Source organism: Arachis hypogaea, chromosome 20, assembly GCF_003086295.3.
Source record: "Arachis hypogaea cultivar Tifrunner chromosome 20, arahy.Tifrunner.gnm2.J5K5, whole genome shotgun sequence".
NCBI lineage: Eukaryota > Viridiplantae > Streptophyta > Magnoliopsida > Fabales > Fabaceae > Arachis > Arachis hypogaea.
Window position 1 is genome coordinate 40,488,384 of NC_092055.1, and position 24,588 is coordinate 40,512,971.

Consider the following 24,588-nt stretch of genomic DNA (forward strand, 5'->3'; position numbering starts at 1 on the left):
CTGCTCTTATTCACTAACTCTGAAAAAGTTCGGATCTCCATTGGTCCCACTGAACTTAGGATGTCGCTCCGGAGCCCTTCTTCATACTTAATGCATTTCCATTCCTCGAAGTCTCCCAGAGCTCCTTGACACATGCGGGAAAACCTGAATAGCTCCTCAAATTTGTCTGTATACTCAAACACGGACATAGCACCTTGCTTCAGCTGCAGTAACTCCAATTCCTTGGCTGTCCTGGCAGAATTTGGAAAATACTTCTTATAGAATTCCACCTGGAAGGCATCCCAAGTGATAAGATCATTCCCCTGTTGCAGGAGGCGTCGAGCCCCTTGCCACCAATACGATGCTTCCCCCGTGAGTAGATAGGTAGCAAATTCAACACACTGCTCTTCAGGCACCAACTGCGCTTGCAGTGCTCGCTCCATGGCTTGAAACTAAGTATCAGCTTCAGTCGGATTGGTGGTTCCCTTGAACTTAGGTGGATTAACCTTTAAGAAGGTTGCCAGTGTCATCGGGCCCTGAGCTTCCCTTCCGCCATTGCCATTATTGTTTATCTGTTGCCCAAGAGCCTCCGTAGTGGCCTGCATAGCAGCAGCCATATTCTCCAATACTGCCATAAGGTTTACCGGGTTATTCGGGTTGATTTCCGGTTCCTACGTATTAGTACGATCTCTTTCACGTCCCCGACTGGGTCCATGAGGTGCCATCTGGTTCCTATACACACCAAACAATCGATATCAAGTTGATCAGTCTCAATATCGGAAGTATAGTGCTTCAAAGTACCAAAGGTACACTCATGGACTTTATGCTAAATGTATTAGTTAGATACCCTAACTAGCACAGGCACAGACTCAGAGTATGCATTGAAGCATAAGCAGTTCCATCCCTCAGGCTCACGAGGACGAACTGCTCTGATACCATAATGTAACATCCTAATATTCAAATCCTTATGCTCGAGTCATAAGTCAATGATATTACGGTGGTACGACTCTCAGGTGGATTTTTAATAAATAAATATAGGTAATTTCGAAAGGAGTATTAATCGAGAAGCCTGAAAAGAGTAGAAATAAAATCACGAAGATGTATCACTCACGTTTCGACAACAAAAGATAAACCGTGAAGCTGAAAACGATATACGGACAAGGCGTAGAGGAGATTAAGAGATAGATAACAGATAGATATATATAACATAAGTAAATAGCCACTAGTCACGACCCGCGAAGTTTAGGTCGGCTAGGGTACAGTATGAAAGTAGTTGACAACAGTATATCCTAATCTCTCCCGAAGGAAACATGAGAGCCTCTATAGGAAAATTCAAAGAGTTCAATACATAATATAATCTTTCCAAAACAAAGGTGGAGAGATTCTAAGCAAAACACAAAGTAGGGAAAATAAAGATCTTCGCCGTCTCTCAGATGACCCACAACTCACTTCTGAGCACCTGGACCTGTATCTGAAAAACAAGAGATATATACGGAATGAGAACCCCGGGCCCATGTGTTCCTAGTACGGTAAAAGTGCCAAATAAATTCAATGTACTGCAATAAAAACTCACTAAGCATCCTAAACTTCTTCACCAATTATTCATCCTAGGTTCTCGCTAATCCATGAATAGGCAACTGTCATAAGGGAGTGCTAAATTTAATTCATGTTTCACATGTTTCCCAACTCGCTGACTCTTCCACGAATCAGACTCAGAATCATAAGCAAAACCATCACCAGTTGTTCTGCCTCAGCAATTCTATATCAATACATCATACCCTCGCCTGGAGCTAGTGAAGCCACATCACTGCGTCTACCTAGGGAGCCCCAACTATCTCATTCAATAATCATCATCATCATGCAATCGTATCATCAATTCATCCCATCAAGAACAGCCCTCACACCCACCGACACCAGCATGAGGGGCCTCTCAGTTGTACAAACACAAGCAATACAGGCAAGTAATACACAAATATGGTACAAGTAGAACAAGTAGCATATAGTCAGGTAACATGGCATATATGATGTAGAATTCCAAAACAAATGGCAAACCCAAACAATTCAAACATATGCAAATGATGAATGCCTGCCCTATGGCTGATGATATCATCTGTCGATTATATAGCCAACCCGACATGTCCTGGTAGCTAACCATTGGACAGAAACACCCCTTGCGGAGCAAGTAGGTTTGAGCTACAACCCCCTTGCTACTGCCCGCTCAACCCAGAGCCAGTGAAATAATCACTACTGCGGCTACTACCCAGGCAGCTGTCTAAAAGCTCAACCTGGAGCGAGTGGATTCACCACTACTACCGCTACTACCCAGGCGTCACAATCTCTGACCTGGAGCAAGTGGGACGAACCACAACCCTTGCTACTGCCCAGGATCTCAAAACATATATTCGTTCAGTTTGAAAGCAATCATCATTGTTATCAAATCTTAAACATTAACCTGGAGCAAGCGTGATGAACCACCACTCTTACTACTACCCAGGTATCACAAATACTCATTTATTCAAAAATCCATAATTTAACTCATTTATCATAAACATCCTTTTCCGTCTCCTACCCGGAGCAAGTGGACATCGCCACTGCCTACTACCCGGGGTCACACATCACATTTCAACATTCTCCATTATTATTCATTTAACACATTCATTCATTAATTATATATGCTTTTATACTCAGCCATCTGGCTCATGGTTCAATCAAGAACCAACCATTTATCAATAAATATAGCCCTTCGGCTTATGACATACACGGTACTTCCACCGTCATTCTCCATATCTCATATAATCATCTTTGATCATCATTGATCATAACTTTTCCCCTTGCTTCACTCGCAAGTTACCACATCTCCTAGCTCCTTTCTCATTGCTAGGCATATCATAATGATTTAATACATAAGGGGTGAGATCGGATGCTTAGAAGTATGAGATTTGGCTTTAAAAACTCAAAAATCAACTTTGGCATGAAAACAGGACCACGCGTACGCGCACTCTATGCGTACGCATGGATGGCCACAAAACTCATCGACGCGCAAGTGTCATACGCGCGGACGCGCGGGTTGAAAAATAGCTAAACGACGCGCACGCGTCAGCCACGCGTACGCGCGGATACATTTGTGCCCCAGGCACAAAACTGGCACAACTCTCGGGAAAATGGCTGGCATTTGGTGCAGCGCATCGACGCGCCCGCGCACACCACGCGCACGCGTGGATGGTGCTTTCTTAAAGAACGGCGTGTACGCGCCAAGTGCGCCTACGCGCGGAGGGTCGTTCTGCTAAAAATTTTCTAAGTTAAAAGCTGCAGAATTTACAAATTCAACCCCCAATCTTCCGACGGACATAACTCTCCCATTTTAAATCGTTTTTCACCCGTTCTTCGAATGGCACGGACATCCCGGATCCAATTTCAATTTTAAACAAATTTGGCACAAAACAGAGATCCGTATTCCAAGTTATGTCCCGTCAAAATATGCCCAAAAACTATATTTTCATACAAAACCACAAGGTGCCATTTTCAAAACAAGCCATTTTCAACTATTTTCCAACTCAACCAAAACATGCCAATTTCAACCCTTTTTGAAATCAGTCAAAGTGTACCAAAATCAACATCAAGCCATCCTCAACTCACACATTGACACTTTACCAAAATTTCCAAACCACATCCAACCATTTTAACACTTCTTAATCAAATGGCTAAAGGACAAACACAATATCATGTCATACATCCTTCCTCATCCCAATTTCCAATAATACCATTTCCAATCAACCATCATTTTACACAATTAATATCATACTCACTATCACGTGGTTTCACCCACAAATCAACCTTAATCATTCCCCAAGAATATATCACAACATACATATCTCTAATGCATCATCATACCATCAAGGCATCAATAATCATAATCACATATATGATCACATAATATATCTCAACCGAACCAAACATACCTCATCTACATAATTTCACCCAAAATTACCAAACTCCACACTTCAACTTCTCAAACTTTATTATTCAATAACCAACCTAATCATTCATATATTCATTATCTGAAATTCATCCAATCACTTGTGCCATCATACAATGCACACATCGACTTACCTTTCTTACCTCTTTCCGGCCTCCGGCCCAATTTTCACAATTTAAATGCATATACCACAAATCAATACTCATTACCCAGTACATCAAATTCTCAATACACCAAGCATACAAGGCCACACAATTCTCAACCCAATCATTAATTCACATTACATACCAACTATGCATATTAGCACCAACCATTTACACAATCCAAACTTAATCCTAGGGGCATCTAGCCTAGGAATTCTCATCACAACACACGGTACTTAAATGAAACTTAAACCGTACCTCTTGTAGCCAAACCAATTGAGCCTCTTCTTTGGAAGTCTTCACCAACCTTAGCTCCAAGCCTTACCAAAGCTCTTCAAGCAATACCAATCTCCCAATTGTGCACCAACATCACCAAATACACTAACATAACCAATATCACATACATACATCAACCTAGGGCTCATAAAAATGACAAATCACAAGGGTTTGAGCACTTCTTACCTCAGCCCATATGAAGTAGGGATAGAACCCACTTAGAATCCATGTTGGAGTATCCCTAAACACCCAAAATCACAAGATTTCAACACTAGCTACCCAAAACCGTGTAACAGTGGGGAATCTCGAAAACTGGGCAGAGATGAATAGAATACTCACCATAAAACTTAGATAGAATTGTAGAGGATGAGAAGAGCGACGCGTGGCCACAAACGGCTCGTCAATCGGAGCTCCGTAGCTCAAGTTATTGTGGTTTGAAGATCAAGGAGAGTTAGGTTTTCTCTCTTCTCTTCTCTCTTCTCAATTTCAGCGCCCCAACCCTTCTTTTTAGGGTAAAATGAGCTGAAATGCTCATAACTAATGTTTATATATGTTGGGTCTTGGGCCCACTTAGGCCCGGTTCACTTATTTTTGCCCGTTGGCCCAATTTTGGGCCAAAACCTTTAAGATTAGCGCTCTAAATTGCACTTTAAATATTTCTACCTTCCCTAATTATAATTCCTCATTTCCTAATCTTATTTACTCATAATCAATTTCCTCAGCTGTAGTACCAAACAGATCTCAGCCGGTACTGCCAGTCAAAATTCCACTGCGCGCTTTTACGCAAAAAACTATGTTTTTCGACTTGAAAAAATTCACTGAATCCAAATATCATATTTAAATTATCAAATTCCAATTGCCAAACCTTCCAACCATATTCGCTCCTATTTAACTTATTATTTAATTAATTTCGGTTAGACCGAGTATTACAAAAGCAAAGTGCTGGGTGGGAGACAACCCACCATGGTATGATCGTTCCTCCCCCTCTCCTTAATTTCCTTTTTCAATAACTCTTCTCAGTACTAGTGCCTATAGTCTGCATCTGCATTTGCATATTGCATAAAAAAAATTTTGGCACGCGACGCGACAGCGTCGCCGACGCGTCCGCGTCATATATGCCTCAAGGAAGAAAAGAGATTTTACAGAGAGTCATGCGAGAGTGTGGCTGGAGGCGTGCCTTTGGCACAACTTGACCCACGCGACTGTGTCGCTGACGCCTCCGCGTCATGTGGGAAAATGCCTCCCACGCGTCCGCGTCAAGTACGCGAACGCGTGTCCTGAAAATTGACGTAAGAAAGGGTGTCTGGCAGAATGTCACGCTGGACCGGGGCTGGAATGGTGCTAGACGCACAAGCCCTACCACGCGAACGCGTGACCCACGCGTCCGCATCGTTTTCCAATCTTGGCCATTCACGCGATCGCGTCCACCACGCGAACGTGTCACCCTAAAATTTGGCAACAATGAGTTTCGGACAGAGAGTTATGCGAGCGCGAGGCTGCCCTCGCGCCACTAGTACCGATCATGCCACGTGATGAGTGGATAATTTATACGCTTTTTGGCACTGTTTTTAGTATGTTTTTAGTAGAATCTGGTTACTTTTAGGGATGTTTTCATTAGTTTTTATGTTAAATTCACATTTCTGGACTTTACTACGAGTTTGTGTGATTTTCTGTGATTTCAGGTATTTTCTGGCTGAAATTGAGGGACTTGAGCAAAAATCAGATTCAGAGGTTGAAGAAGGACTGCTGATGCTGTTGGATTCTGACCTCCCTGCACTCAAAGTGGATTTTCTGGAGCTACAGAACTCAAAATGGCGCGCTTCCAATTGCGTTGGAAAGTAGACATCCAGGGCTTTCCAGAAATATATAATAGTTCATACTTTGGCCGAGTTTAGATGACGTAAAAGGGCGTTGAACGCCAGTTCTACGCTGCTGTCTGGAGTTAAACGCCAGAAACACGTCACAAGCCAGAGTTGAACGCCAGAAATATGTTAAAAACTGGCGTTCAACTCCAAGATTGACCTCTACACGTGTAACTTTCAAGCTCAGCCCAAGCACACACCAAGTGGGCCCCGGAAGTGGATTTATGCATCAATTACTTACTTCTGTAAACCCTAGTAACTAGTTTAGTATAAATAAGACTTTTTACTATTGAATTTGACATCCTGGATTGTATTTTTGATCCTGTGATCACGTTTTGGGGCCTGGCCATTCGGCCATGCCTGGACCTTTCACTTATGTAGTTTCATACGGTAGAGTTTCTACACTCCATAGATTAAGGTGTGGAGCTTTGCTATTCCTCAAAGATTAATGCAAAGTACTACTGTTTTTCTATTCAATTCAACTTATTCCGCTTCTAAGATATTCATTCGCACTTCAACCTAAATGTGATGAACGTGACAATCATCACCATTCCCTATGAAGGCGTGCCTGACAACCACTTCCGTTCTGCCTTAGATTGAATGAGTATCTCTTGGATCTCTTAATCAGAATCTTCGTGGTATAAGCTAGATTGATGGCGACATTCATGAGAGTCCAGAAAGTCTAAACCTTGTCTGTGGTATTCCGAGTAGGACTCTGGGATTGAATGATTGTGACGAACTTCCAACTCGCGAGTGCTGGGCGTAGTGACAGACGCAAAAGGAGGGTGAATCCTATTCCAGTATGATCGAGAACCTCAGATGATTAGCCGTGCTGTGACAGAGCATTTGGACCATTTTCACAAGAGGATAGGATGCAGCCATTGACAAGGGTGATGCCTCCAGACGATTAGCCATGCAGTGACAGCGCATCGGACCATTTTCCAGAGAGGATAAAAAGTAGCCGTTGACAAAGGTGATGTCCTTACATAAAGCCAGCCATGGAAAGGAGTAAGATTGATTGGGTGAAGACAGCAGGAAAGCAGAGGTTCAGAGGAATGAATGCATCTCTATACGTTTATCTGAAATTCTAACCAATGAATTACATAAGTATTTCTATCCGTATTTTCTATCTATTTATTATTTATGTTCGAAAACTCCATAACTATTTTATATCCGCCTGACTGAGATTTACAAGGTGACCATAGCTTGCTTCATACCAACAATCTCCGTGGGATCGACCCTTACTCACGTAAGGTTTATTACTTGGACAACCCAGTGCACTTGCTGGTTAGTTGTATCGAAGTTGTGAATGAAAAACAATTTATTAAGATGTGCGTACAGAGTTTCTGGCGCCGTTGCCTGAGATCACAATTTCGTGCACCAAGTTTTTGGCGCCGTTGCCAGGGATTGTTCGAGTTTGGACAACTGACGATTCATCTTGTTGCTCAGATTAGGTAATTTTCCTTTTGTTTTATTTTCAAAATTTTTTAAAAATCTTTCAAAAATTTCTCCCTTATTTTCAAAAAAATAAAACTTCTTTTCAAAAAATATTTTTTTCTTCAGAATTTTTAAGAATGAATTCTAGTGTTTCATGAAGCATGTTGAAGCATGGCTGGCTATAAAGCCATGTCTAAATTCTTTTGGACTGAGGTTTTGGCCTAAAATTGAATGAATTACTCACATATTCATGCTAAAGCTTGACTGGCTATTAAGCCATGTCTAACCCTCAGATTGGAGCTTTAGAATAAGAGTGCAAGATTCCTGGAATTCATATTAAAAATTTTGGAATCCTTATTTTTCTTTTTCAAATGATTTTCGAAAAAATTAAAAGAAAAAAAAATCATAAAATCATAAAAATAAAAAAAAAATATTTCATGTTTCTTGTTTGAGTCTTGAGTCAAGTTGAAAGTTTGGTGTCAATTGCATATTCATCTTGCATTTTTCGAAAATTCAAGCATTCATAGTGTTCTTCATGATCTTCAAGTTGTTCTTGGTAAGTCTTCTTGTTTGATCTTGATGTTTTCTTGTTTTGCATCTTTTCTTGTTTTACATGTGCATTTTTGCATCCATAGAGTCTAAACATGAAAGATTTCTAAGTTTGGTGTCTTGCATGTTTTCTTTGCATATAAAAAATTTTCAAAAATAAGTCTTGATGTTCATCATGACATTCAAAGTGTTCTTGGTGTTCATCTTGACATTCATAGTGTTCTTGCATGCATTCCTTGTTTTGATCCAAAAAGAAAAGAGAAAAACATGAAAATGATGTTTTAAATTTTTCTCTCTCATCATAAAAATTCAAAAAATAAAAAAAATATCTTCTCCTTTTTCTTCTCATAAATTTGAAAATTAGATTTGACTTTTTCAAAAATTTTTAAAATCTAGTTGTTTTTATGAGTCAAATCAAATTTTCAATTTAAAAATCTCATCTTTTTCAAAATCTTTTTCAAAAATCAAATCTTTTTCATTTTTCTGATTTATTTTTGAAAATCTTAAAAATATTTTTCAAAAATCTTTTTCTTATCTTTATCTCCTAATTTTCGAAAATAACATCATCAATTAATGTTTTGATTCAAAAATTTTAAGTTTGTTACTTGCTTGTTAAGAAAGATTCAAACTTTAAGTTCTAGAATCATATCTTATGATTTCTTGTGAATCAAGTCATTAATTGTGATTTTAAAAATCAAATCTTTTTTCAAAACTAATTTCAATCATATCTTTTCAAAAATATCTTCTTATCTTATCTTTTTCAAAAATTTGATTTTAAAATATCTTTTCTAACTTCCTATCTTCTTATCTTTTCAAAATTGATTTTCAAAATTTGTTTCAACTAACTAACTAACTTTTTGTTTGTTTCTTATCTTTTTCAAAACTACCTAACTAACTCTCTCTCTCTCTAATTTTCGAAAATATCTTCCCTCTTTTTCTAAATTTCTTTTTAATTAATTAATTATTTTAATTTTTGATTTTAATTTTCGAAAAATTACTAACCTTTTTCAAAAACAATTTTCGAAAATCACTAACTCTTTTTCAAAAATTATTTTCGAAAATTCTCTTTCTCTCTCATCTCCTTCTTTTCTTCTACTCACACAAGGACCTCTATACTGTGGTAAAAAGGATCCCTATTATTATTTTTCTATTCCCTCTTTTTCATATGAGCAGGAACAAGGACAAGAATATTCTTGTTGAAGCAGATCCAGAACCTGAAAGGACTCTGAAGAGGAAACTAAGAGAAGCTAAATTACAACAATCCAGCAAGCACCTTTCAGAAATTTTCGAACAAGAAGAGGAGATGGCAGCCGAAAATAATAATAATGCAAGGAGGATGCTTGGTGACTTTACTGCACCTAATTCCAATTTACATGGAAGAAACATCTCCATTCCTGCCATTGGAGCAAACAATTTTGAGCTTAAACCTCAGTTAGTTTCTCTGATGCAGCAGAACTGCAAGTTTCATGGACTTCCATCTGAAGATCCTTTTCAGTTCTTAACTAAATTCTTGCAGATATGTGATACTGTTAAGACTAATGGAGTAGATCCTGAAGTCTACAGGCTCATGCTTTTCCCTTTTTCTGTAAGAGACAGAGCTAGAGTATGGTTGGACTCTCAACCTAAGGATAGCCTGAACTCTTGGGATAAGCTGGTCAAGGCTTTCTTAGCCAAGTTCTTTCCTCCTGAAAAGCTAAGTAAGCTTAGAGTGGATGTTCAGACTTTCAGACAGAAAGAAGGTGAATCCCTCTATGAAGCTTGGGAGAGATACAAAGGATTGACCAAAAAGTGTCCTTCTGACATGCTTTCAGAATGGACCATCCTGGATATATTCTATGATGGTCTATCTGAATTGGCTAAAATGTCATTGGATACTTCTGCAGGTGGATCCATTCACCTAAAGAAAACGCCTGCAGAAGCTCAAGAACTCATTGATATGGTTGCTAATAACCAGTTCATGTACACTTTTGGGAGGAATCCTGTGAGTAATGGGACGCCTATGAAGAAGGGAGTTCTTGAAATTGATACTCTGAATGCCATATTGGCTCAGAATAAAATATTGACTCAGCAAGTCAATATGATTTCTCAGAGTCTGAATGGAATGCAAGCTGCATCCAACAGTACTCAAGAGGCATCTTCTGAAGAAGAAGCTTATGATCCTGAGAACCCTGCAATAGCAGAGGTAAATTACTTAGGTGAACCTTATGGAAACACCTATAATCCATCATGGAGAAATCATCCAAATTTCTCATGGAAGGATCAACAAAAGCCTCAACAAGGCTTTAATAATGGTGGAAGAAATAGGTTTAACAATAGTAAACCTTTTCCATCATCCACTCAGCAACAGACAGAGAATTCTGAGCAGAATCCATCTAGCTTAGCAAATTTAGTCTCTGATCTATCTAAGGCCACTGTGAGTTTCATGAATGAAACAAGATCTTCCATTAGAAATTTGGAGGCACAAGTGGGCTAGCTGAGTAAAAGGATCACTGAAATCCCTCCTAGTACTCTCCCAAGCAATACAGAAGAGAATCCAAAAGGAGAGTGCAAGGCCATTGAATTAATTACCATGGCTGAACCTGTAAGGGAGGGAGAGGACGTGAATCCCAAAGAGGAAGACCTCCTGGGACGTCCAGTGATCAATAAGGAGCTTTCCTCTGAGGAACCAAAGGAATCTGAGACTCATCTAGAGAACATAGAGATTCCATTGAACCTCCTTATGCCATTCATGAGCTCTGATGAGTATTCCTCTTCTGAAGAGAATGAGGATGTTACTGAAGAGCAAGCTGCCAAGTTTCTTGGTGCAATCATGAAGCTGAATGCCAAGTTATTTGGTATTGAGACTTGGGAAGATGAACCTCCCTTGTTCACCAATGAACTAAGTGATCTGGATCAACTGGCATTGCCTCAGAAGAAACAGGATCCTAGAAAGTTCGTAATACCTTGTACCATAGGCAACATGATCTTTGAAAAGGCTCTGTGTGACCTTGGTTCAGGGATAAACCTCATGCCCCTCTCTGTAATAGAGAGACTGAGAATCTATGGGGTACAAGCTGCTAAAATCTCATTAGAGATGGCAGACAATTCAAGAAAACAGGCTTATGGACAAGTAGAGGACGTGTTAGTAAAGGTTGAAGGCCTTTACATCCCTGCTGATTTCATAATCCTTGATACTGGGAAGGATGAGGATGAATCCATCATCCTTGGAAGACCTTTCCTAGCCACAGCAAGAGCTGTGATTGATGTTGACAGAGGTGAATTAGTCCTTCAATTGAATGAGGACTCCCTTGTGTTTACAACTCAAGGTTACCTTTCTGTAAACATGAAAAAGAGGCACAGTAAGCTTCTCTCAAAACAGAGTCAACCAGAGCCCCCACAGTCAAACTCTAAGTTTGGTGTTGGGAGGCCACAACCAAACTCTAAGTTTGGTGTTGGGGAGTCTCAATAATGCTTTGAACATCTGTGAGGCTCCATGAGAGCCCACTGTCAAGCTATTGACATTAAAGAAGCACTTGTTGGGAGGCAACCCAATTTTTATTTATCTAATTTTATTTTTCTTGTTCTTTCATGTTTTATTAGGTTCATGATCATGTGGAGTCACAAAATAAATATAAAAATTGAAAACGGAATCAAAAACAGCAGAAGAAAAATCACACCCTGGAGGAAGACCTTACTGGCGTTTAAACGCCAGTAAGAAGCATCTGGCTGGCATTCAACGCCAGAACAGAGCATGGTTCTGGCGCTGAACGCCCAAAATGGGAAGCATCTGGGCGTTTGAATGCCAGAATTGTACCCTGGAGAAGAGCTGGCGCTGAATGCCCAGAACAAGCATGGTTCTCGCGTTCAACGCCAGAAATGGGGAACAAATGGGCGTTCAATGCCCAGAACAAGCACCAATCTGGCGCTGAACGCCCAGAGTTGTGTGCAAGGGCATTTTGCATGCCTAATTTGGTGCAAGGTTGTAAATCCTTGAACACCTCAGGATCTGTGGACCCCAGAGGATCACCTCAGGATCTGTGGACCCCACAGGATCCCCACTACCTCCACTCACTTCTTCTCACCCCTCCTTCACACAATCCCATAAACACTCTTCCCCAAAACTCTTCACCAATCACCTCAATCCCTCTTCCCTATCACCACTTCACCACTCACATCCATCCACTCTTCCCCATAAATCTACCTCATAAACTCCACCTACCTTCAAAATTCAAAATCACTTTTCCACCCAAAACCCACCCTTATGGCCGAACCTTACCCCCCTCCCTTCCCTATATATAGCCCTCCATTCTTCCTCATTTTCACACAACACAACCCTCTCTTCTCTTCTTGGCCGAATACACCACTCCCTCTTCTCCTCCATATTTTCTTCTTCTTTTTCATCTATTCTTTCCTCTCTTGCTCGAGGACGAGCAAAATTCTAAGTTTGGTGTGGTAAAAGCATAAGCTTTTTGTTTTTCCATTACCATTGATGGCACCTAAGACCGGAGAATCCTCTAGAAAAGGGAAAGGGAAGACAAAAGCTTCCACCTCCGAGTCATGGGAGAAGGAAAGATTCATCTCCAAAGCCCATCAAGACCACTTCTATGATGTTGTGGTCAAGAAAAAGGTGATCCCTGAGGTCCCTTTCAAACTCAAGAGAAATGAGTATCCGGAGATTCGACATGAAATCCAAAGAAGAAGCTGGGAATTTCTAACAAAACCCATCCAACAAGTCGGCATCCTAATGGTTCAAGAGTTCTATGACAATGCATGGATCACTAGGAACCATGATCAAAGTAAGAACCCAAACCCAAAGAATTATATTACAATGGTTCGGGGGAAATACTTAGATTTTAGTCCGGAAAATGTGAGGTTGGCGTTTAACTTGCCTATGATGCAAGGAGATGCACGCCCCTACACTAGAAGGGTCAACTTTAATCAAAGGTTAGACTAAGTCCTCAGGGACATATGTGTGGAAAGAGCTCAATGGAAGATTGACTCCAAAGGCAAGCCAGTTCAATTAAGAAGACTGGACCTCAAGCCTGTGGCTAGAGGATGGTTGGAGTTCATCCAACGCTCCATCATCCCCATTAGCAACCGATCTGAAGTTACTGTGGATCGGGCCATCATGATTCATAGAATCATGATTAGAGAAGAAGTAAAAGTTCATGAAGTCATCTCCCTTGAACTCTACAAAATAGCCGAAAAGCCCTCTCCTGGGGTAAGGCTAGCTTTTCCTCATCTTATTTGCCATCTATGTTACTCAGCTGGAGCTTTCATAGAAGGAGACATTCCCATTGAGGAAGAGAAGCCCATCACTAAGAAAAGGATGGAGCAAGCAAGAGAGCCCATTCATGGATCTCAAGAGACGTATGAAGCTCTTCACCATGAGATCCCGGAGATGCCTCAAATGCATTTTCCTCCATAGAACTATTGGGAGCAAATCAACACCTCCCTAGGAGAATTAAGTTCCAACATGGGACAACTAAGGGTGGAACATCAAGAGCACTCCATCATCCTTCATGAAATAAGAGAAGATCAAAAAGCAATAAGGGAAGAGCAACAAAGACAAGGAAGAGACATAGAAGAGCTCAAGGACATCATTGGTTCCTCAAGAAGGAAACACCACCATCACTAAGGTGGACTCATTCCTTGTTCTTACATTCTCTGTTTTTCGTTCTCTCTATGTTAAGTGCTTATCTATGTTTGTGTCTTATTACATGATCATTAGTAGTTAGTAACTATGTCTTAAAGTTATGAATGTCCTATGAATCCATCACCTCTCTTAAATGAAAAATGTTTTAATTCAAAAGAACAAGAAGTACATGAGTTTCGAATTTATCCTTGAACTTAGTTTAATTATATTGATGTGGTGACAATACTTTTTGTTTTCTGAATGAATGCTTGAACAGTGCATATGTCTTTTGAAGTTGTTGTTTAAGAATGTTAAATATGTTGGCTCTTGAAAGAATGATGATAAGGAGACATGTTATTTGATAATCTGAAAAATCATAAAAGTGATTCTTGAAGCAAGAAAAAGCAGCAAAGAACAAAGCTTGCAGAAAAAAAAAAAGAAAAAAAATATAGGCGAAAAAAAATAAATAAAAAGAAAAAGCAAGCAGAAAAAGCCAAAAGCTCTTAAAACCAAGAGGCAAGAGCAAAAAGCCAATAACCCTTAAAACCAAAAGGCAAGGGTAAATAAAAAGGATCCCAAGGCTTTGAGCATCAGTGGATAGGAGGGCCTAAAGGAATAAAATCCTGGCCTAAGCGGCTAAACCAAGCTATCCCTAACCATGTGCTTGTGGCGTGAAGGTGTCAAGTGAAAACTTGAGACTAAGCGGTTAAAGTCAAGGTCCAAAGCAAAAGAAGAGTGTGCTTAAGAACCCTGGACACCTCTAATTGGGGACTTTAGCAAAGCTGAGTCACAATCTGAAAAGGTTCACCCAATTATGTGTCTGTGGCATTTATGTATTCGGTGGTAATACTGGAAAACAAAGTGCTTAGGGCCACGGCCAAGACTCATAAAATAGCTGTGTTCAAGAATCATCATACTGAACTAGGAGAATCAATAACACTATCTGAACTCTGAGTTCCTATAGATGCCAATCATTCTGAACTTCAATGGATAAAGTGAGATGCCAAAACTATTCAAGAGGCAAAAAGCTACAAGTCCCGCTCATTTAATTGGAGCTATGTTTCATTGATAGTTTGAAATTTATAGTATATTCTCTTTTTTTTATCCTATTTGATTTTCAGTTGCTTGGGGACAAGCAACAATTTAAGTTTGGTGTTGTGATGAGCGGATAATTTATACGCTTTTTGGCACTATTTTTAGTATGTTTTTAGTAGAATCTGGTTACTTTTAGGGATGTTTTCATTAGTTTTTATGTTAAATTCACATTTCTGGACTTTACTATGAGTTTGTGTATTTTTCTGTGATTTCAGGTATTTTCTGGCTGAAATTGAGGGACTTGAGCAAAAATCAGATTCAGAGGTTGAAGAAGGACTGCTGATGCTGTTGGATTCTGACCTCCCTGCACTCAAAGTAGATTTTCTGGAGCTACAGAACTCAAAATGGTGCGCTTCCAATTCCGTTGGAAAGTAGACATCCAGGGCTTTCCAGAAATATATAATAGTCCATACTTTGGCTGAGTTTAGATGACGTAAAAGGGTGTTGAACGCCAATTCTACGCTGCTGTCTGGAGTTAAACGCTAGAAACACGTCACAAGCCAGAGTTGAACGCCAGAAATACGTTACAAACTGGCGTTCAACTCCAAGATTGACCTCTACACGTGTAACATTCAAGCTCAGCCCAAGCACACACCAAGTGGGCCCCAGAAGTGGATTTATGCATCAATTACTTACTTCTGTAAACCCTAGTAACTAGTTTAGTATAAATAAGACTTTTTACTATTGAATTTGACATCCTGGATTGTATTTTTGATCCTGTGATCACGTTTTGGGGGCTGGCCATTCGGCCATGCCTGGACCTTTCACTTACGTATTTTCATACGGTAGAGTTTCTGCACTCCATAGATTAAGGTGTGGAGCTCTGCTGTTCCTCAAAGATTAATGCAAAGTACTACTGTTTTTCTATTTAATTCAACTTATTCCGCTTCTAAGATATTCATTCGCACTTCAACCTGAATGTGATGAACGTGACAATCATCACCATTCCCTATGAACGCGTGCCTGACAACCACTTCCGTTTTACCTTAAGCAGGAAAGCAGAGGTTCAGAGGAACGAATGCATCTCCATACGTTTATCTGAAATTCTAACCAATGAATTACATAAGTATTTCTATCCGTATTTTCTATCTATTTATTATTTATGTTCGAAAACTCCATAACTATTTTATATCCGCCTGACTGAGATTTACAAGGTGACCATAGCTTGCTTCATACCAACAATCTCCGTGGGATCGACCCTTACTCACGTAAGGTTTATTACTTGGACGACCCAGTGCACTTGCTGGTTAGTTGTATCGAAGTTGTGAATGAAAACAATTTATTAAGACGTGCGTACAGAGTTTCTGGCGCCGTTGCCTGAGATCACAATTTCGTGCACCACCACGCGTCCGCGTGAACGACGCGTCCGCGTCGGTTCATCTAGGCGCCATTCGCGCGAACGCGTATCCCACGCGTCCGCGTCGCTTGCGCTGCACAACTTATCCAAATCTGCCAAAATATCTTATCTTTTTCTTCCCCAAATCCTAATTTTTCTTTTTCCCTTCTTCTTTCTTCCCCCCCCCTTTTTTCTTCCTTCTTCCTTCTTTCTCACTTTCTACTTTCTCTCTCTCACTACCATTGTCAAGTTTTTTTTTCTTCTTCCCTCCTTACTTTTCTATTCTTCTTCTTATTTTTATGTTTTCTTCTTCTTTTCTTTTTTCTTATTTTTACTTTCATTATCCATGTTTTCTTTTTCTTTCTTTTTCTTTTAATTGGTGTTGGAAATTTATTTGGGTCATTATTTCTAATGATTTACTTGTGGATTGTTAAGGAATTGTTTGACAATTATATATTAATTTTATAGGGTTGCTTGCATGTTCAATTTAATACTTTCAATAGCTTATTTACCATGCATGCTATGCGTTTGTGAAAACGCCCGTATGGCATTGTGCACTATTTTTAGATTTCTTTTAATCTACTACTCTAAATGCTTGCTTTTCACAAAATACTTTTTATATTTCATTAATTAAATATAATTGTTATTACAAAGAGATTGTTAGTTTGACAGACTTGGTAATCTAACTTGGACTTTGAATGCTTGATCTATGCTACTCATGCCTTTGCCGGCATGCTAATAAACTCCTTGCATTTAGCTGTCTTCATATGCACTTGCTATATTTTCATTGATGATTTTTCACATGTAGTCATGACCATGTGTTAACATCATTCGTTTTAATGTGCATTGATTACCACCTTTTCCGTTCTCTTCCTTGCTCTAACCCTTGAATTCTTAACATCCTTGTTCTTTCCCTTTCAAGATGGCCACCAAGAAAGGAAAAGAGAAAGCTACTCCCAAACCACCAGCAAGGAGAGGAACAAAAAGAGCATTAGTGGCAGAGCCCTCTTCACTGCAGTTAAGCCCTCAACAAAACGAATTAAGAGGATTATCAAGGTCGATGAAAAAGAGAAAGCCTTCCCAGCAAAGCACACTGCGCAATTTCCCAACCGCTACTGTGAGCAGATGTTCTCCATCCTGGCAGCAAGGAATTACAACAACGAATACCTGCTTATCCTCCCGACCCGTATTGCTGAATTTGTTGAGCTGCGAATCGAACACAGACACTGGGGATTCCTACAATGACAGCCACGACAGGTTAATCTCTCATGGGTAGTCGAGTTCTACTCTAATTTCCACTTGCCAACCCTGCAGTCTGTCTATATCCGTCAGAAGCAAATCCCTATTACAGAAGAGGCCATTCAACGAGCTTTGGATCTCCCCCTACTCTAGAAGGACTGGACGCATTCCAAGAGGCCGCACTCAAGCACCAGACGTATCAATTTGATTGGGATGCTGTTCTCAGAGTTATCGCACAACCTGGCAGCAGATGGATTTATGGATACCATCGTTCCCGACCTAAGGGAATATCGGCTTCCGCACTTACCTTGGAGGCTCGCGTATGGGCACAGATTACGTTCCACTACGTCTTTCCGAGCACTCATGAGTCCTCCTTCACTGCAGACATGGCCGTTCTACTATGGTGCATCCTCACAGACCAGCCGCTATACCTACCAAGACACATCCGGAATGCCATGGGTCACGTACAAATTGTGGGCAACCTACCTTTTTCCGCCTTGGTCTCAGATCTTGTCGCAGTAGCCGGAGTCTCCTACAGAGCTGGGGACACCAAAGCCATGCTTCCACGGGATGATCAGTACGTCCCTAACGGGAAATATCTCAGGCCACCAACAGCCACTACCAGCCAGTCCACAAAACAAGCTGCAGAAATTCCCCTTCCACACCACCAGCACCTTCAATAAGTCAGCTGCTCCATCAAATACTGGAGAGGTTGGACTGGCAAGAACAGAAAGTGAAGCTACGAGAGCGCCGCAACCAGCGCCGATTCAAATACCTCAAGGAGCTACTCACAGGCAACCACAGGCCTGACAAGGACCCAAACACCCCGAACTCCACTTCATTTACCAGCACAGGGAGCCATCACGATCCCGATTGTGGAGATACTGCTAGCAGCCCCCCTTTGTTCCTAACAGATGGCACCGAGGACGGTGCAAAGCCTTAAGTGTGGGGAGGTCGGTCAGTGCCTGACTTCCGGAGGTAATTTTTCTTCCTTAACACGAATAAAATAGTTAGTTTTTCAATTTTTTTTTTAGAATATGATAGATTGCATAGTAATAGGTTAACTGCATGCATGTTCTACTTGATTGAAAGGATAATAAGTCTCTCCTAAAACCTGAATCTTTCACTAATTTAAATCAAAACCCTTATGTTAAAATTATTTGAAGTTGTAATTGGAACATGGTTTTTGAGCTAAAGAACACACAACCTGTGAAACTTTGAGCCTAAATACATGGTTACATTATTTAACCATAACTATTTTATTTTTGTGTTTTTATTTCTCTATGATTGTAATTTGAATTTTTTTTATCCTATATGTCCATTATTTAGTGTATTTACGTGCTTGCATATGATTGAGGCCATTATTTATTTAGCTCACTTATCCCAAATTAGCCTACCCTTTTTAATCACCTTTGTTAGCCACTTTGAGCCGTTTTAATCCCATTTGTTCTACATTTTACCACATTACTAGCCTTAAGCAGAAAAAAAATTAAATATTCCTATTGAATCTTTGGTTAGCTTAAGATAGAAATTGTGTATTAATTGAGTTTGGGAAGATTGTGGGAACAAAGGTTAATAAAGGAATGTGTCATGATAAGATAAAGGGAATTTGGGTACCTACTCATGTGAAACTATAAAAGAAAATTGAAAATCTATGTGCATTGATAAGCTATGTTTATTTTTATGTTAAAAATTTTTTTATAATATTTTAGTAAATAAGGGGATAAAATTACCCCAATAATAAGTTAAAGTTCAACAATCAATGCACATGTGATAAAATCAAAATAAAGGTTGATGCATGAGTATGAAATGTGAAAGGAAAATTCTGGGTAGCTAGGTATAAAATTTAAAGTTATATAGAATATACATATATGATCAGGTGAAAGCTTGGGTTAATTAAAGATTCAATTTATAAGCTCACTTAGCCATATATACCCTTACCTTTACCTTAGCCCCATTACAACCTTGAAAAGACCTCATGATGTTTGCATTAGTACATTAAATGTTGTTGATTGGTTAGGTGAAGAACAAAAATTAGAAAGCATGATTAGAGAAGGATAGAGTGATTACCCTATACACTAGAGAGATTAGAGTGCACACACGCCATCAGTGAGGGTTCAATGCTCAACTCCATGTCCCCTGCTTTCACAAGCTGTCTTCTTACAAATTTACTCGCTTTTACTGTATGATTTAAACTAGTGGAATCTGATCTATGTTCTGTCTTAGAGAACTTATTTATTTTAATCAGATAGACAAAATCATATATTTGCATTCATGTATATAGGTTGCATTGCATTACATGAGTCTTACATACCCCTATTCATTCATTTTTACCTCCTTCAACTAAGCATGAGGACATGCTAATGTTTAAGTGTGGGGAGGTTGATAAATCATTATTTTATGATTTATATTGTGTTTAATTGAGTGGTTTTATCAAGTCTTTTACCCACTTATTCATATGATTTGCATGTATTCACAATTCCTTCCTAAAATTGTTCTATGATTGAAAACTTGCTTCCTAAAGATCTTTTAATTGAATATTTTTTTATTCTCCTTCATACCATTCGATGCCGTGATCTGTGTTAAGTGTTTCAGGCTTCATAGGGCAGGAATGGCTTAGAGAATGGAGAGAAAGCTTGCAAAGATGGAAGGAACACAAGAAATGAAGGAGATGACCAGCGAGAAGTGATGCGAACGCATGGCTCACGCGACTGCGCAAAATAGAGGAAATTGCAGTGACGCGCTCGCGTGCCTGACTAGAGAGTAAACATAAAGTCCAGTGAGGGTTCAATAGCTCATCTCCATATATCTCTGCTTAATTGTTAATTGTCTTGCAAGTTTGTGAAATATTTTTACCCAACTCAATTGTGAAAGTGCTTTAACATGATTTAGGCTTGGCTATATGATTCTTTGGAAATATGAACCAAATTAACCACATGTAAGCTCTATATATATAGGTGGATGATAGTTAAAATTGCATGTTCATTTAGGTAGCTTTCATTTAGAATAGATTGCATTGCATGAGATTCCACCATTCTACATTCACTCTTTCTCTTGGATTTAGCATGAGGACATGCTATTGTTTAAGCGTGGGGAGGTTGATAAACCCATATTTTATGATATATTTTGTGCTCTAATTGAGTGTTTCTATCAATTCTTCACCCACTTATTCATGTAAATTGCATGGTTTTACTATTCCTTCCTTATTTTATGATATATGTGAAAAACATGTTTCCTATGCTTTAAAAATATTAATTTTAATTATCCTTTATTACCATTCGATGCCGTGATTTATGTGTTAAGTATTGTCAGATCTCATAGGGCAGGAATGGCTTAAAGGACAGAAAGGAAACATACAAAAATGGAAGGAAAGCACAAAAGATAGAGTTTTGAAGAAAAGGCAGCAACGCGAACATATGGACGACGCGAATGCGTGCCTAGCGCGAAATGGCAGCGACGCGAATGTGTGGACGACACGAATGCGCGCCTTGTAGCAGAACGCAAATGACGCGTACGCATGACCGACGCGTACGCGTGACAGACGCCACGTACAAGAATCTGCAGAAAACGCCCCGAGCGATTTCTGGACCATTTTTCGGCCCAAATCAATGTTAGAAACACAGAATAAAAGCCAGAGAATGAAAGAAAAAACTTAACAACTGAGTAACAGATATAATTTTAGGATTAAATGTATTTTTTAGAGAGAGAGGCTCTCTCCTTTCTCTTAGGATTAGGATTTAGGATTTCTATTATCTTTAGGCTACTTCTCTTCAATTACAGGTTCAATGTTCCTTTAAATCACTTTCTAGTTTTATTTATTCTATTACTTTAATTATTATTTATCTTTTCAATTTGGCTTATGAACCTTTCCATGTTAGGACTTAAATTTATGTTTAAATGCAATTTGAGGTATTTCAGATTAATGATTATTCTATTATATTTATGATTGCTTTCAATTTAATTTAGATTTATTTTCCCTTTTGGCTTTGGTTAAGTGATTGGTAACACTTGAGTTATCAAACTCAGCTATTGATTGAAATTGAAGTTGCTGATGGATTTGGATCGCTCTAAAGCTAGTCTCTCCATAGGAGTTGGCTAGGACTTGAGGATCAAATTAATTAGTCCGCTTGACTTTCCTTTATTTAGTAAAGGTTAACTAAGTAGGAGCAACAATAATTCTCATCACACCTAATAAGGATAACTAGGATAGGATTTCCAGTTCTTATACCTTGCTAAGAGATTTTTCTTTATAATTATTAATTTATTTTCTTGCTGTTTAAATTACTTATTCTCTATTTCAAAAACCCACAAATACACCTTTTTCATAACCAATAATAAATCATACTTCCCTACAATTCCTTGAGATACGACCCGAGGTTTAAATACTTCGGTTATAAATTTTATTGGGTTTTGTTACTTGTGACAACCAAATTTTTGTACGAAAGGATTCTTTGTTGGTTTAGAAACTATACTTACAACGCGATTACTTTTAATAAAATTTCTTTACTAGCAGAAATCTACTCTTTCAAAATGGCGCTGTTGCTGGGGAATTGCAACTGTGTGCCTTATTATTGGTTATTGTAAATATTTTATTTTGCTTGTTTATTTGTTTTTATTTTTGTTTTTAATTTTTATTGGTTACTATGAGTTCTCACCCCCGTCGCTTTGAGTTTGGTTCTAATAATGTTGAAAGGAATGGAAGCTATAACAGGAACATGCATCAAGGTCAAAACAATCAGAGATGGACAGAGCCACGAGGATCTGATCAACCCTTTAGGCAACAACACCCTCCAAGATACCATGAACCACGACCATTCCATAATGCATGTCAAGACAATAGTTATGGTGGATCCTTTCGTGACAACCATCACCCACCAATTTACTACAGTCAAGAACCATTCCGAGGTGCATACCAAGATGATAGATATGGTGGACCCCTTTGTAATTATCGATAAGTCCCATCATATGCCTATGAACCACCTCCTCAACACAACTTTGAACCACCACACTCACAAGCCAACTACCCCCATTCACCTCCATATGACCCTAACCCTTATCCACCCCAATTCCAACCCAATTACTCCTAAGAACCGCCACTTCCCTATGCACCATGTCCATATCCATCACCCCAAGAGTCAAGGGAGCAACTCAAGGAAACATTTGAAAAATTTAATGCCACACTTCACCAATTGAATCAAGCGATAAATCGACTGCCTTCCCGACGTTCGGACACTCAAGGAATCCCCAAGGCTTCATGTGGGCAATCTAATAAAGAACGCAACATGAAGGAGATACTAGAAACTCCACTGGACAGTAAGGAGCATGATTTTGTACTGGAACAAGTAGAGGAAGCTAAAATTATCGAAGAAGAAGAATTGGTTCAAGACTTAGGAGATGCTGAACCTCTATGGGAATCCAAAATTGTGGAGAAGTCCGTCAAGAAAAGTGCAGTTGATGCTAAGGAGGATAGTGCACAACCCCCGAAGCAGGTATCTTATGAAAAATTGGACGGAATAACTCAACAAGCAAGTTTCCTTTATAATGATAATCCCGAACCAAGTTCTCCTAGTAATGAACTTGCATCCGCAAGTGAACTCTTTGAGATGAAAGAGTATTCCCCAAGTGAATACGAAGATGATGCGAAGGTAGATTTTTCGCAACCTCCAACTTATGACTTGAGTGATGAGGAAGATATCGAAGACTTGGATCAAGACGTGGTTGAAATTAAAGAAGTTTGGAAAGAAGTGGAGGAATTCACAGAAGAATACAAGGGAATGGAGCTTGCAAAACCACTGGAAACACATATCCCAAGGCCATTACCACCCAATACCAAATTTAAGTGGGTAAAATCCTTAGCATTTATCTTTACTTTTCCACTTGAGATACGACCCGAGGTTTAAATACTTCGGTTATAAATTTTATTAGGTTTTGTTACTTGTGACAACCAAATTTTTGTACGAAAGGATTCTCTGTTGGTTTAGAAACTATACTTAAAACGCGATTACTTTTAATAAAATTTCTTTACTAGCAGAAATCCGCTCTTTCACCCACCTAAAGTGAATTCGCTGGGGGCGAATTCTGGGCTTCCCGGCCCAAATCCAACTCACTTCTTATGCTATCTAACCCAAGGAATAAAGAGGAATCAACATACTTTTAGACACCTAGTTACCATTAATTTAGTTTAGATTAGTTTTGGAGGAAAAGTTAGTTTTAGAGAGAGAAGCTCCCACTTCTCTCTAGGATGAGGATTAGGTTGGATCTAGATTATAATTTCTTAGGTCTAGGTTAATTTCATGCTTAGATTTACTTTTCCTTTATCAATTCTTCTTCCTCTACTTCTCCTCTCTCTAGTTTTGTATTTCAATTCTTGTAATTCTCTACTTTCATGTTGATGCACTTTTGTTCTTCCATTTTCCTTTAATGCAATTTATGATTCATGTTCCTTTATTGTTGATTTGATTTGTTATTGTTTAATTCATTGCAATTGAGTAGTGTAGATTTACTTTTCTTGTAATTTTAGTATGCTTTCCTTTTATGCCTTCCAAGTGTTTGATGAAATACTTGGAGGGATGTTAGAGTAGAATTTTATGCTCTTGGCTTGGGAAGGTAACTTAGGAACTCTTGAGTTACTAATGTCCAATTGATTAATGATTGGGAGCCATTAACTCTAGGTCTCACTAATTGAATTGGTGGAGAGCTATGACTTATGGACTTGGATTGATATAGCTCATTTGACTTTCCTTTACCTAGTTAGAGGATGACTTAATGGGATTGATTCTTGCCAATCCTCATGTTGTGGTTAGTGATAGGGATAGAGATCCTTGACCACCAAACCTTGCCAAGACCTTTGTAGCTATTAGTCTACTTCCTTGCCATTTATCTTTCATGTCTCTTATCAAAACCCCAAACATAACTCATAACCAATAACAAGGACACTTTATTGCAATTCCTAGGGAGAACGACCCGAGGTTCCAATAATTCGGTTTATAAATTTAGGGGTTTATTTTAGTGACAAACAAATTTTGGTATGAATGGATTAGTGTTGGTTTAGAAACTATACCTCGACAAGATTTCATTAGTGA

The 24,588-nt window shown here is 39.1% G+C and overlaps 1 non-coding gene across 1 annotated transcript; it reads right to left on the bottom strand.

The window, feature by feature from the left end:
- Positions 1-9,921: 9,921 nt before the first annotated feature.
- On the bottom strand, positions 9,922-10,029 carry LOC112788729 (small nucleolar RNA R71). The gene has a single exon (XR_003196080.1). It is a non-coding gene; the product is annotated as a small nucleolar RNA R71 (small nucleolar RNA).
- Between the last annotated feature and the right edge of the window lie 14,559 nt (positions 10,030-24,588).